This window comes from Rattus norvegicus, chromosome 18 (genome assembly GCF_021556685.1).
Source record: "Rattus norvegicus strain SHRSP/BbbUtx chromosome 18, alternate assembly SHRSP_T2T, whole genome shotgun sequence".
NCBI classification, from domain to species: Eukaryota; Metazoa; Chordata; class Mammalia; order Rodentia; family Muridae; genus Rattus; species Rattus norvegicus.
Window position 1 is genome coordinate 51,606,432 of NC_141551.1, and position 12,869 is coordinate 51,619,300.

The window sequence follows — 12,869 nt, forward strand, 5'->3', positions numbered from 1 at the left end:
AATATCAATTTGGATGCAATCCTTTCCCCAACTTAGAAACCCTAACGCTGACTGATGGAGAAAAAGCAGAGACATGGAAAATAAGAATGCTATAAAATGTGTTCTCATCTTTTCTGCAGCCATGGAGGACCAACTGTGAACTCGCAGGAGGGGGCCATATATCCTTCCCATTATCCAATTGACCCGAGTGTCAAGAAATCAAAATGTCTTTTGTAGTCTTTAGAAGAAATGGGGATTAGAGATGGGAGGGGCGAAAGCTGCTGCCTTTTTCTTGACACCTTTTAAAACGAGACAATTCATTTAATGTTGCATGCATTATTCTAAAATGGTAATTAGCCTGAAAATATATGATAAACACATGCTAATGAGAAAGGCAACAAGGGCAAAAACTCCACTTTCATAATGCAATCATAAGAGGAAGAGTTTTAAGTATAGATGTGGAAATTATCATAAGTGTCAAGGCTCACAAAACATAATAAAAAGGATTGATGTGTTTTATGCAGGCTAAATCACTGGTGGGTATTCTTATCTATACAAGACTCCCAGCTGACAGAGAAGCAGGCCTCACCACATAACAGCAACTTTTATACAACACTGCCATTTCGTTTTACATTTTTGTCTTGTTGTACACTGAACTCATAAATCAAAAATCCCCCTATATGTGATAAGAATATCAATTCTTTCAGATGAGAGAGAAAAGTTTATAATACAATATGTGTGGAAATAGAAAAATTAGAAAAAAGTATCGATTACATTTGCAAACGGTACCTTTCTTTCTCTCAGGAGTGAATACTGATATCTGTATTATTAAGCTTATAATGAAAACCTCTATAGAAATCTAAGTTATCCAAGTACAAACCTTAAGTACAAAGTATAGGCTTAGGCTTGTATTAATATATTAAATAAGATACATGAAAAAGATAATTCAATGTTATTGAAAGCTTCCCCAGGAGATACCATCAAAATAGACTTGAAGGATTAGAAGATGGAATTAAGCCAAGCAGGCAAAGAGAAATACTTAGGAAGAGAACAAGCTAAATTTCTTTTTAAAAAACAAATTTATGGGGTTGGGGATTTAGCTCAGTGGTAGAGCGCTTGCCTAGCAGGAGCAAGGCCCTAGCAAGGCCCTGGGTTCGGTCCCCAGCTCCGGAAAAAAAAAAAAAACAAATTTATTTTATTTTTGTTACATATACAGTGTGCAGTTAGTGGGTACATGCAAATATGAATGCAGGTCCCTGTGGAGTTCAGAGGAGGGCATCAGATCCCTCAGAGCTGGAATTATAGGTTATTGCGAGTGGTCACCTGCTGTTGGCGTTGGGGACTGAACTCTGGTCCCCTGGAAGACCATTGCCAATTCTTAAGTTCTGAGCCATCTCTCCAGCACTAAGTTAAAAATTTTTTGAAGACAGAAACTGAGGAAGAAGCATATAGAATGTTAAAAAGAGAATAAAGTTAGGAATATGTTTCAGCAAGCTCTGAAAACAGTAGGATCCAATGCTCTTGGCTCTTCTTTGAAGACCCCAAGAATTGGAGAAATTTGAAAGAGACTAAGAATGAAAACTATCCACCATGAACCACACACTTTGCTATATTACCTACACACAGGCAACAGCAACCCATGGTGTAGTAATATTTAATCCAAGCAAATTTATCAAATAACTATCTTCCGACTGGTTACATAAGCCAACTGGGTTGTCTGATTACTGCTCTAGCTTGCGGCATGAACCTGGGAGAGTAGGGCCTAAAAATGAGGTGGAGTAAAGTCTCATTCAATAACCAACTTATCCAGAGCATCAGACAATTTATACCCTGAGGTCAAGAAGAGGCATCTGAGTAAAAAGTACAATCACAAGAACAAGCGACACATGACAAAAAGTGTTTCCCCATAGAGGCATATGAACAACAACAGCTGAAGTCAACTCACACCCATCTGCTGCCCCTGAGAGGAGCATGAAAACATACTCAAAGTACAATTCCGTGTTTTGAAAAAACTGAGGTCACAAGACTCTTGTCTTGTTTCCCTGGAGTTTTCTCACAAGCAACCAGAAATCCCCTCGTACAACTCTGTTTTGAAGTGTGTTCTGACAATTGTCTAAGAACTAGCTACACTCTAGTTTTATAGAAAAAGAAAATAATTTGGAAGCAGGAAGTGGAGTATTGCTGTGATAGGCCTGATTATGCTATTGTTTAGAAGATGGAAGACTTCAGACCAGAAAACTGGTTGAACACTTTAAGTGCAGCTCAATAGACCATGCTAGGAGGAGAATAGAGGCCATAGTGCGAGGCCCAGGCTCAAGAGGTTTCAGAAGGGAATAATATTGGAGACCATTTTTGTCATATTTTAGCAAAGAATGTGGCTGCTTTCTGTCCCTTATCCCCCCCACCCAAAAAAAACCTTCTAGAAGCTAAATTGAAGAGTTTTAGAGTAAGGTATTTGGCAAAGGAGGTTTCAAGAGCCTAGTATTGACTGTCACATGATTATTAGTGATCACTATTATACAGATCTACAATGATAAAGAACAAGTGGAGCAAAACGAATGGGAAAAGGTACAGTTTGCAGGCGAAAGGAACCACAGGAAATGTAACACTGGAGCCAAACAAGTCTTGTGCTAAAAGAGGTAAGTTTTAAGAAAAGCCTGGTGCCAAGTCGAATAAAGGGAGTGGTAACCTCAGGGCAAGACTTGACCAGGCTAATCCTGCAAACTGAAGAGTGCTGAGAGATTTCTTAGGTCCAAACACAGCAAAAAGCTTATGCAAATGTAATTCAAGATCAAGTTCCAGACCCAGCAAGAAGAACATGGCAGCATCAGCCACAAGGTTATGGATCTGTGGATACAGGAATAAAACAAGCAGTTGTGAAATCTGTTTCCATGGTGAAAGAAAGCCACTGGGACCAGGTGTGTGGCTCAGGAGTCCCCCAGCATTGAGGTCCAGAGATGCCACATGTAAAGGTGAAGCCTAGATTGTGTTTGAAACCCCAAGATGTTAGAGATGGCAGAGGCATGGGGTACCTGCCAAGGAGAGCTGCACACAGAGTGTGGAACCAACCCAAGTAAGATGTGTTTGCTGGTTGTGTTACAGCCAGCAAAGCTGGAAGGAAAGAACCATCTTTATCCGTGACATTCTACACGGAGGTAAAGAAGTGTGCCCTGTTGGATTTCACTCTTTCTTTGGTCCCTCTGCTCCCTTTCTATCAGAACACTGGGAGAATGGAGCCTCATGAGGGAATTCTAAATACTTCTGAGAAAGCTCCCTAACAAACAAACAAAAAACAAGGCAAGAGTTATGACCCAAATTTCTTCAAAAACACACAACTGTTCATGGAATGTGTAAGAAGTGATTTTACTTTAGATTACATTGCAACTGGCTAGTGCTATTTGTTTATATGCCTGTATAGAAATCCTGAGGTGGTGGTGTTGTTGCTCCTCCTCCTCTTCCCCTCCTCTTTCTCCTCCTCCTCCTCCTCCTCCTCCTCCCCACCTCCCCCTCCTCCTCCTCTTTCTCCTCCTCCTCCTCTTTCTCCTCCTCCTCCTCTTTCTCCTCCTCCTCCTCTTTCTCCTCCTCCTTCTTGTCTTGTTTTCATTGTTAGATTTTTTTGTTGCTGAGTTTTGGAGGGACTGTTTTTGTGTTGTTGTTGTTCTTGTTCTTGTTCTTGTTCTTGTTCTTGTTCTTGTTCTTGTTCTTGTTTTCCCCGAATGCAGCCTGTCCTTGTGATTATATACAGCTTGAACTCATGAGAACTTTACTCAAGTAACCTTTCTTACCCTCAGAGTATAAATTGCCTGATGCTCTGAAAAAAGTTGGATATTTCATGAGACTTTTTTCTTCCTTTTTTTTTTCACGAGACTTTAACGTGCTTTATTTTTCGGCTCTATTCTCCCAGGTTTCACCTCTTTTGAGTAGTAAGCAAGTGGCTTCTGAACAGGAACTTGGAGTCCATCAGCTATGAGATAAGAGAGTGGCAACCTTCATAGAAGGAGGTGAGAGAGGATAATGGGGCAGAAAACCAGGGAGGCTTTGCCTTCTGTTGAATTGCATACCATTTTTTATAGAAAAGAGGAACAAGTACCAAAATCACAACTAGTAGACTGCTTGCAAGTTGTTTATGATTATAACCCATGTTTTCCAGAAGAAGTATTTGAGTCTAAAAGAATATTGAAAGGGCATATAAACTAGGAGGGGGGGATTCCCATTCACTTTTGGGTCACTTAGGCATTAATTCAGGCTATTATCAAAATTCTTAAGATATTCCTATGAATTACGCACTAACCAATATATTTAAAAGTCTAGAAGGAGAGGCAACAGACCTTGCATATTATCTTGAGAGGCAAGAATAGAACTACAGCTATTTGGATCCAGACTAAAAGAGGCATTTGTGTATCGTGCATATCTGTCACTGCCTTTAAACCTACCTATGTTCCCTTTTAAATTGTCTTCTACATGGATTATAGCACAAGAGGATAAACCTTTAGAATGTATTTATTTACACCATAAGGTATAAAATACTACTTAACTTACTCTTCTTCCTCAAGTAGTAAATTAGGGAGGGCCTGATGTCAACAATTATGTGAATTTGATCCCTGATTTATTGTATTAACCTAACCAACAGTTTTTAAGAACATTACAGAACTCCATAGATTTTTCAAATATTATTCACAGATTACAATAGAAGAAAAGGAAAGCATTATACAGCCGGCAAACTATAAGGATTTTCTCATATAAACTGAATTTGTGATTACAAAAACTGTCCAACCTTCTCCCATTTCACAGGGGGTATACTTATTTTATTGATGGCTCATCTAATGGTATAAGGGGAAGTCATGATCCAGATATTCATTAATCTAATAATACATTTTTTAGCCCAACAAGTGGCTATTTCGATTCATCTTGTTATAGTTAATTCATAAATATTGTTTCAGATTCTGCTTATGTTGTAGGATTATTTCTAACGACAGACTCATACTCGTGCACACACTACCTTCCCTCATTTTATTACAGAAGGAAATAAGAAGGCGGATGTGTTACCCTGCCCTATTTTTACTTCTCCAGAAAAAAAATTGGGAAGGGGTATATCTGTCATTGCAGACTAATCCACCTATACAGTATGGATTCCTCTTAGGCTTCTCAGGTTCCAGGAAAACTTGGACAATAGTGGAAGACATGGAGAAAGTGGAAGTCACTAGCAAAACTACAAATAAAAGCCAAAATGAGATAGTGACCATATCATCAGAAGTCAAGTCTGCCCACCTGGATCAATCAATCAATTAATAGTGGCAGACAGAGAATGATGTAAAAAATTGATATAGACAAAACAATTAGCAATAAGAAGTTAAATTAGTGAAATTAGTAAAATAACAAATGTGACATTTAAAACTACATAGGTACTACGAAATTAACTGAAAATTATAATAAATTAGAGGAATGAGTGGGTGGTTATTACTATGGTCAACTTTATAAGATCTAGAATTACCTAGAAGACAAACCTCTGAGCATACCTGTGAAGGATTGTCTAGATAAGATTATCTGATGTGAGAAACAGTCCTGTAACTGTGAACAGAACCATTTAATCAGTCTGGCTTCTGGACTGAAAGAAAAATGAGGAAGGGGAGGAGGAGGAGGAGGAGGAAGAGGAGGAGGAGGAGGAAGAAGAAGAGGAAGAGGAGGGGGAGGAGGTGGAGGAAGAGGGGAGGAGGTGGAGGAGGAGGAAGAGGAAGAGGAGGAGGAAGAGGAAGAGGAGGAGAAGAAGGAAGAGGGGGAGGAGGTGGAGGAGGAGGAGGTGGAGGAGGAGGAAGAGGAAGAGGAGAAGGAGAAGGAAGAGGGGGAGGAGGTGGAGGAGGAGGAAGAGGAGGAGGAGGAGGTGGAGGAGGAGGAAGAGGAAGAGGGGGAGGAGGAGGTGGAGGAGGAGGAAGAGGAGGAGGAGGAAGAGGAAGAGGAAGAGGAAGAGGGGGAGGAGGAGGAGGAGAAACCAATCTGAGTTCGAAGCTTTTATGACTCTGTTTCCTGACAGCAGATGCCAAGTGACCAGCTGCCTCAAGTCCTGTGGGATGGACTATACCCTCGATTTGTGAGCCAATAAAATCCTCCCTTCCTTGAGTTGATTTTGTGGGGCATTTATTTGTAGCAACAGAAATGTAGCTAAGATAGAATGGAAGTAAGAGAACGTTAAAAAATTAAGAAACTATTAAAAACTACATTATTTACAATAGCATGCTGTATCTGCATAAGAAAAAAGACAGACGTAGTTAAATACCGGTTTTATTTCCTAGCTACTGCATCTGATGTCTCTTTCCACAGGCGAGGCAGATGCTCAACTTCACCTTTGTTTACAGCTATGCCAAAGGTGGTCATCTTGTGCAGGCTTCAATTTATTTCACAGTATGGCTCCATAGGTCAAGTGTGTGCTCCCTCCGGTAGCTTGCCATCTATGCCTCAGGACCTCTCTGACACCAGAATAAAGTTACCCCAAACATGATGTCTGCGAACCAACTGAGGAATATAGAAGTCAATGGTCAACTGTATTCACACACCAATCTTTGAACAGATCATTTTCAGAGTATCCCATACATTGATGATAAGATACATAATTGCCCACAGTGGGACCAATTCACTAGTGCTCCTTTATAAATCCTTATTTTTCATTCTTCCTACTCTTTCCCCTCTCTGTATGAGCACTCTTCAAATAAACTACATCCTCATCTCAGAAAATACTCATAAGGAAACTCAGATGACGACATCTATTCTGCGTCCTTCTGTTTGGGGTACTGGTATATAGCCTTTCCAATCTCTTTAGAATATTCACGTTATTTATCACACAGATCATACAATCCCCTCACAATTGTTACATGTGAAACCAAGTCTTAATTTCTGTTTCCTGGATCAACAACAACTGTCACTATACACCAGACATTCACGGTGTAGTGAAAATGATTTCTTGCAGCAAAGGAAATTCTACATTTAGAACCACAACAGAGAATAACAATGAGCCTCTACGATTCTAGTCAGTAATGTCAAACTGGCAAATACAAAGATAGGAAATACAATGTGAAACCAGCATCACTCCCCTGATGATTGAGCCCAAGCCACCGTCCCTCTTTTTGCAAAATAGCACAATAATGTTTGCTTCTCAGAAAACTGAGATGAGTTTTTAATGATTCTCGAGTCCTTTTTAAGGCCTTTCCTGCCGAGAGTTCAGAATATATTATAGATTTAAACTATCCACAGATATTAAAAGACTGAAGCAAATAGGAAGTGGCCTGGGCAAGGAGTCAGAAGCTGAGACTGCTTAATCCACCTCTGACTCTTTTTTTGATTTTAACTTCCAGGCAAGCATGGCAAATCTCCTATGCTTTTGTTTCCTTTTATATAAAAACAGTGGCAATCCTGCCAAGTTTCAGGAGTTATTATTGAGGTTAATAAGCCAACATGTATAAAAAAAACAACTCTTAGAGAATTATGAAGCTCAGTGGAAAGTCTGTATATTATTCCTACCAGGTAGAAGCAGACAGTGGCAGTCCCTGGATTACTGAGAAGTGTCTACTAGGAAAATACCAACTGAGGACAGCTCTAAGGATGAGTCCCCATGAGCTATGCTCAGCTGGTCTAAGGCCAGGTTTGGAAGATGCCTGCCCAAAGGATGCCACTGACAATACATCACATGTCATTGTATTGATTTTTAAAAGTATGAGTCACTTATTAACACTTAAAGATCAAGGAGCAGTAACCATAAGAAATCAAACTCAGAGATAATTAATGTAAAAATTAATGTACTCACACGCCCTGGGATTCGGGGTGGCCATTATTCTCAGAGTACAGTAGGGCTTTTCCCTCCATGACAGAGCAAGTGCCACAGTTCCATTGCACCTCAGTCTAGTGTCTATACTGTAAGGAGGACTCCTATAATGTATGGATTTGAAGTCATTCTCCTCATGCAGAACAGAGATAGGTCGACAGATTCCCTAATGATAAAAAGGGAAACTTTGAACGTTAAAGAAAGAATGTTAAACTAAGGAAGAGAGGAGAAAGGCAGCATTCCAAAAAAATATGGTTGGAGGCTAATGATGGGAGAGAATGGAAAGATAAATTCCCACTCTTGGCAGAATGAAAAGACTGTTATTGTGACTCTCCTAGTGCTTTCCCCTGCTGTGCTCTGAGGTGATGTGACCCTACGCAGTATGCATCTCCTATAGACACCGCTTTTCCCAGTATCTTTTTCTTTCTGACACTGGAAAAAAAAAGGTCTTCAACTTTTTTCTGGCAACATGGCCATGAAAAAAAAAATACAGTGTTCAATTTTACTCGCAGCAAGGAATGTCATGAGACTGAGTTTTAGCCAATAGGGTGTGAGCACGCGCACTTCAGCTTTGTGTGAGCATGCGCACTTCAGCTTTGTGTTGCTGTAACGAAACACCTGACACGGGCTATTTATGAAGTGAGACACAGGCTTTTTCTGGCTCACAGATCTGGAGTTTCACATGCAAGATTATATAGTTTCCTTTGTGTCAGTGCCTAGTGAAGGATGCATATAAAGTCAGGAGTCTACGGTCGAGTAAGCATTTAGGTCACAAGAGAAGATCAGAGTATGTATGATTTATGAGAAAGAATGGAAGATTCAGAAAAAGAGGCATAGAAACAAAACAAAGTCTGGGGCTTCTAAAATTTCTTGCAAGGTGTAAACAGAATAACTGACAGGCTTCCTGCTTATTCCCACCTCACACAGGTCCACATCACTTTACAGTGCCACCTCCTTGGGGACCAGGTATTTAAAAATGGGCCTCTGTGGCTATTCATCCAATCACAGCAGAGGAGAAGAGAGAGGTATTACTCTAAAGACACGGCTTTGGAAGGAAGGAATATGTCTCATGCTCCTACTGTCCCTTCATGTTGCTGTCAGTGTTGTGGACATAAGAGAAAGCTGTGTCGAACAATGTCAACAAGTCTAACAATGCAGAAATGACAGTCACAAGATAGAAACTGGGTCTCTCTGTGACCCACTGAGGCAGACAAAACGCCAGAATCAGAGCATCAATGATCAGATCTTTATAAGTCAAGAAGAATACATTTTTTCTAATATTTAAGTAATTTTAAATAAGAGAATCTCTTATATACAACCAAATATATGCCCTAAATCATATTTCAAAAAATTTCAATTAAGACTGCTTACATCGTAGGTTTGACTTAGTACTGTCTTAATTTCTTTTCTGTTGCTCTGATGACATACTCTGACAAAAGCAACTTGAGAGAGGATTTATATTAGCTCACAATTTGAATTACAGTCCATTATATCACAAAAGCCAAGATATCAAGAGTTTAAAGTATCTGGTCACATCACATCTGTAACTTTAATTTTTTTCAAATCCTATTTTTTTTTTTGGTTCTTTTTTTCAGAGCTGGGGACCGAACCCAGGGCCTTGCGCTTCCTAGGCAAGCGCTCTACCACTGAGCTAAATCCCCAACCCCCTCAAATCCTATTTTTAATGATGTTTCCTAAATGCTTTAACCTCCCTTTTAGGCCACCTCCCAGCAGATGTAGTGGGAAAGAAAGGATGGGGGTGGATGGGTAAGTGGACCTATTTAGAAAGGGTCTTCCTAGCAACCCCCATCTGTGTTGTCTGGTAATCAGCCTTTCAGTTCACAGGTCAGCAACAGCAGCTTGTGCCCACTTGCAAACACTAGCAGATCAGTTCAGGAGAGTCCGGATACTAAACATGAATCAGCAGAAGTGGCTTTACCTAGCAGAGACTGGTTCCTCAGTCAGCAGGAGGAACCATAGGAATGCAAGGAAAAGCTCTCAGCTGCGCTTCTCTCAACGAAGACCCAGGAGACCCACAGCAATGCACAGCTACCTTTATAAGCAAGCCAAGCTCAGCCTCCATCACTGTCTGTTGAATCCTTTTTACATTCTCTCCAAACATCACAAGTCCTCCATTTATCTTGCCTCAGCTCTAGCATCCGTCTCAGCTGACATCACTCTGCCAATCAACCAAAGTCCAAGGAAAAGGCAAAAAAAAATCTCAGCACACCAGCAGTTTCTTGGTACATTTCTCTCTATAGAGTCCCTGACAAATGCAGCTCAACTACAAAAATGTAAGGTGGACCAATACATGTATGTTGTTAGGGAAGAGTCCTTCATTGTGCGTCCTTCCATGTGCTTGCTTTAGCAGAGCATGCTTTCCCCTCGGTCCACTTTAGCTAAACATTCCATACCCCAGCAAAACACCATCTGCCTGACTTTATGAAGAGCCCTTAAGTTTCCACGTCACACATCTACAATTATTAAAAAAAAAAAATATCAGAAAAGGATGAGCGTACTCAGCTGGTGGTCAGCTGCCTCTCTTCAAGATTCCAGTAGGAAATGGTGTCACCCACAGGGGGCAGGTCTTCTACCCTCAAGGAATACAATTAAGATAATTCCCCACAGGTATGCCCAGAAGCCCATGTCCTAGATGATTCACAATTCTATCAAGTTGGCAACATGAATATGATAAATAAAATGACACTAATTCATGATAGGAAAAAAATTCTTACTTAACAATGGGGATTATACTAACTAGAATAGTCTCAGAAAATGGATTCTGTCCACAAAATAGTAACCTCCCAATGTTGTTTAATTTTAATTTAACCTATCTTTTGAGTTCTATATTTGAATATAAATTTTGTGACTTTAAAAACAGAGAGAGTATCCTATCCCCAGGTGCGTAGACTGGTACCTAATCTTTTATATTTTTTTTTCTTGAAGATAATGCTATGGTGTCTTTCAAGATAAAACACTTAAAATGATAAATTGAAGTTCACTACATCTTATTAATTTGTTTTGCAAGGACAATGAAAACGGGTACATTAAATTATTCATTAAACACATCTTTATGCATTTTCTATCTATACTATTTCTTAGCATGTTATCGCTTTAATTATTAAAAAATATTCCTGTGATGTTCATGGTGATTACTATTGCTCTGGCATCATTATATAGAATGGAAATTAAAGTTCAGTAAACAGAGAGTAATAATCATACATTTTACAATATTGAAACAACAATGGCCCACTAATGGTAATCAGCCTGCAGGCTGGCATCACTTCCTACTGCTTTGAGTGGTCCATGGAAAAACAACATGATGAAGCCAGGTGATGGTTGTGACATAGCCTAGATTGCTTTTGTACTGACTGGTTTTATGTCAACTTGACACAGCTATAGAGTCATAAGAAAGGAAGGAGCCTCCATTGAGAAAATGCATCCACAAGATCCAGCTGTAGGGCATTTTCTTAATTAGCGATTGATGGGAGCGGTCCCAGCTCATGGTGGGCAGTGCCATCCCTAGGCTGGGAGTCCTAGATTCTAGGAGAAAGCAGTCTGAGCAAGCCATGAGAACAAGCCAGTAAGCAGCCCCCTTCCATGGCCTCTGCATCTGCTCCTACCTCTAGTCTCATTGTCCTGTTTCGGTTCCTTCTCCCCAAGTTGCCTTTTGGTCATGGTGTTTCATCACAGCAATACAAACCCTATCTAAGATAGCCTTTAATGTTGAAAGCTCATGGGTTTTCTTGGTGGTGGTGGTGGTGGATTTGTTTGTTTTTACTTGCCTTTCCATCTTACCTAGGTCTTTGCATCTACCCCACTACACCTACTTCACAGACATTTACCAGGAGTGAATATTCTAAGACAGTGAAGAACTAAAGGGATCAGACTAGACTCCCAGGTCTGGGTTCAGTCAGAGAAGATACACCTAACCCTCAAGAGACTGGAGGCCCCAGGAAATTTAGAGGTCTGGTGGGGGTGGGGACATCCTTGTGGAGAAGGGGAGGGGAAGATTGTGGGGGAGGCAGGGAGGACATATGGGATGTGGAACTCTCTCGGAGGGGTGGACAAGAGGGTATTAAAATCTGGAGTGTAAAAATAAATAAATAAATAAATAAATAAATAAATAAATAAATAAATAAATAAATAAATAATATAATAAAAGGAAAATGCAAAGAAGAGAGCCAGCTGCATAAGAGATGTTCTGGGTTTGAGGATTTCATAAAATGAAGCAAAAGTGGATCTAAGATCTTCATTGCAACTGATCTGCTAAGGCATAAAACAAGTCAAATTCCTAACAGAAGACTTTCCAAGACTAAGAATAATTTCTCTGTTGACAAATTCCTGTGTCACTTTTTTTCCAGAAACCAATGTTAAATAGAATAGAGAACAATAAATCTTGCCAGGCGTTCTAAGATTTTCAAGCCACCCCTTCATACCAGTCTAAATTATACAAATTTATTCTAATATCAGTGTTCTAGAAATCTTAATTCAAACCAAAATTTACATGCCCCCATGCAGAGAGCGTTTAGATGATAAATATATTTACACTAATATGTTTACATATATATGTTAAAAACAAAATATAATTACATAGAAAAGAGAATTCTGAAATAGAGAATTTTATATGAAATACAAGACAGTTAAATCATCATCATAATATAATAACAACAATAAGTACTTTTTCCAGTCTTTTTTTCTGCCATCTAGTCTCTTAACTCTTCCAAATATACTTTGTAAAACTTTACCCTTCATCTGGGGTCTTAGCTTCAGTTCTACTGCTAAAGAGATACCATGAACAAGTCAATCCTTATAAAGAAAGCATTTAATTAGGGATTTGCTTGCAGGTTCAGAGGGTTAGTCCAGAATCATCAAGGCAGGGAGCACACAGGAATGTTACAGTAGCAGTAGCTGAAAACTTTACATTCTGACCCATTGGTAGCTGCCAGAGAGAGAACAACATTGGGCCTGGCATAGGCTTTTGAAACTTCAAAGCCCCACCCCCTGCCCCCAGTGATATACATCTTCCAACAAAGCCACAACTCCTAATCCTTCCTAAACAATTCCACTACCAGTGAAC

General features: G+C 39.8%; 1 long non-coding RNA gene across 1 annotated transcript in view; it reads right to left on the reverse strand.

The window, feature by feature from the left end:
• Nucleotides 1-12,869, reverse strand: part of LOC108348854 (uncharacterized) — a 127,996-nt gene that overhangs the window by 110,237 nt on the left and 4,890 nt on the right. The gene's annotated exons all lie outside the window — the stretch shown is intronic.